This window comes from Corvus brachyrhynchos, unplaced genomic scaffold, assembly GCF_000691975.1.
Source record: "Corvus brachyrhynchos isolate BGI_N302 unplaced genomic scaffold, ASM69197v1 scaffold19, whole genome shotgun sequence".
Lineage (NCBI taxonomy): Eukaryota > Metazoa > Chordata > Aves > Passeriformes > Corvidae > Corvus > Corvus brachyrhynchos.
The window spans coordinates 3,377,165-3,380,270 of record NW_008246061.1 but is presented as its reverse complement, the minus strand read 5'-3'; positions in this window follow the sequence as shown (position 1 = coordinate 3,380,270).

Here is a 3,106-nt window from a genome sequence, read left to right as displayed (position 1 = left end):
CGCCGCCTGCCCCGGTGCTTCGGCGGCACCGGCTGCCAGGCTGCAGGTTTGTCCCAGCCCGGCGGTAGGGAGGACGGCCCAGCACACCCAGCGGAATCCTCTGTCCAGCCGCCGGAGCCCCGGAGCCGGGTCCTGCCCCGGCCCAGGATGTGCCTGCTGCTTTCCCCGTTGTGGATTCAGGCAGCAGCAAAGCTGAGCATAGGTCCCAGAGGCATACACACGGGTCCCAGAGACACATACGGACGCAGGCACAGGACACCCAGGACTCACGGGCACCAGATGCACAGACGGCCACCTGCAAGATACTGCTGTCATCAGCACCCTGCACAGGACCTACATATCAGGAAAATCCACAAACACCAGAGGTTTATGTCCAAGAAGGAGACAGATGAGTCCTTCGACTTTATTCGAGAAAAGGGAGAGTGCATTGGGGCACACACCCCCGTGGTTTTCTCTCTCGAGGTTTCGGAGGATGCAGCCTCCCTTTTATCCTAACTCCCGGCCGCATGTTGTCCTGTTCCTTTCCCCATTGGCTGAGGAAGGTGCAGCCTTTCCGGACTGCCTATCCGATATCCCTTCTTGAACCTGTCATTTTACCCCAAAGTTCAGAAACTCCGGCTTGTCTGTTTCAGGCGTCAAGCTGTCAGGGCTCTGCAACGAAACTGCTGCCCAAAGTCAGTAAAGACATTAAGACCCATTTCAAAGACGTTAACACCCATCAAATTGTTTGTGAAGACATTAGCACACATCTTCCTTCTCACACATCACACCCCAGCCCCCATTCCCACACCCCTCCCCGTGTCTGGTGTCCCCCCAGTTCACACATTCAGCAGTGGCAAAGCCCAGGCTGATCCTTCTAGAAGGGCCAACCCAAATGGTTTTCTGGATAGCCCATGGATTAGTATGTCCCCTTTGTATAGAAAATCACGCTATGAAAAGGGAGTGTCCATAAAGGAGACGCAGTGTTGGAAATGATACAAAGTTAAAAAAAAAATGAATGTAACTTTAGTCAGGTTTGTTTGCCTTTGTCCAGGGGAAAAGGGAATTGAAGTTTCTTTTCAAATGACTCTGTTTCACCAGCCGAAAACTGATGATTTTAGCACCTACGTAGATTGGGAGTAGCCAGCAGACACACAGATACCAACAGATGAGTAACCTTCAATGGACATTAACGAACATCAACCATCAACCCCAGACACTGCCCCCGGCATGGTGAGAGACACCTGGTCCGGAAAAGACTGATAAGCGAACCAAGGAATGAGGACCAAATTAGCCTCGGAGGTGAAGAAATCTGTAAGCAATAGGAAACCAAACACTACGAACTGCATAACTTGGGACCAATGAACATTGAATCAATGAATTTCTATGAGGTTTGACTGTATAAAGTATGGGGGAAATCTAGTAAAATTTGTGTCATGGAATGATTTTCTCTGCATACCCGGGCAATGTGTGGGTGGAATTATTTCTGTTACACATCCTGGCCAGATTAAAGTCATGCCTTGATTCTCTAGCACTAAAAATATTGTTGGAGAGTTTTTTGTTTTTCCTGCAGTTTCGGTGACACATTCATCCTTTCTATTTGACCTGAGTTCTGAGGGTGCCAGGAGGTGTGGAGGTCCCACTGAATTCTCAAAGCAGCCATAATCCTTTGAAGGATCCCCCAGCAAAATGAGTTCCCATGTCCGAGTCCACTGCCTTCACAATCCCATATTCAGAAATCATTTGTTAACTGATCAAATAAGTTCCTGAAGCAACAAGAAACGCCACCCTACCAGCCGGCATACCACTACCGGAGGATATTTAAGCCCTCTGAAAGGAATGACAAAGAGGTGTCTTCACAAACTAACTGTGGGCCTGATGGTAGATAAAGCCAGATACTGAGAGGTGAAAGAAGCAAAGGGAGGAACCATAAATTCCATAGGAATTCCACTAATTGACACAGACTGTTATTCACTGAAGACTGTGCTAATCCCTGGATTTAGAGAAAAAGAACAGAGACACAAGGAAAAGAATAGGGGTGGGGTACACCTTAGAAAGGGGGTTTGTATTAAGCGATTTGGGAAGTCTGTACCTCTCAAGTACCTCAGCCAATGGGGAAAGAGAGAAGGAAATGCGGCCAGGAAATTAGAATAAAAACAATATGTGTCCTCCTAACAATATGAGAGACCCCATGGGAAATGCCCATGACCTCTCCCTTTATTTTAATAAACAAGACTCCTCTGTCTCCTTTTTGGACATAAACCTCTGGTGTTTGTGGATTAATTTTCCTGACACCTCTTGCCCAGGGCATCTCAGCAAAATACACCCGACATCCTTGGAAAGGATGTCACTCCCCCTCCTTGCAATCTCCTTTGTAGTCTGCCTATTAGCTTTAGCCAGGCACCCCTCAATAGCTCGTTTTGCTAAAAGAAAAAGACCCAAAGCAGAACATCTTGAGGAAGGTCTCTGCCAGTCCTCGAGAGCCCCAATGACTCCCCCCATGGAGTTGTTTTAACATTTGCAGGGTCAAAGCTCCTGGCATCTACTATTTACTGTACTTTGTAAATCAGTTCTCCCCTCTTTCTTCTGCCCCACCACTTTTAATTATCTCCAACTCCTATGGTGGGAAAGACAGCAGCACCACCACTATTACCGCAGACCTGAGCCCTAGGGTATATCACCGTCTCCCGCAGCCATAGGGAGGAGGAGGAGAGATGATCCAGCAGGCAGGAATTGTGCAGCAAGATTGATTTATTTAATTATTTTACAAACTCTTTTATAGACTTTTTTCTTCATAGTCTAATTGGACAAAGGATCAGCCACCCCTTGGGGTGATTGGCTAAAATCCTAAAACATCCATTGTCAAAATATTTTTCTACTGTACCATAAACAAGACTTTTTGAGGTTGCAGGTGGCTTGGGTGTTTACATAACTCTGCTACCTCTTCTGTGAGAGAGAAAAGTCTCTCACGGACTTAGAAAATAGCAAGAAAATCCTTGCTAGCGGCATTTTTGTATCTACAATTCCCCCTTTTTGTTTTTTAAGATAACAACTCTACTATTAATCCTAAATAGAAATTTACATCAGTTATTAATTCTAAATATGTCCTTAAGGCTTTAACTATCTG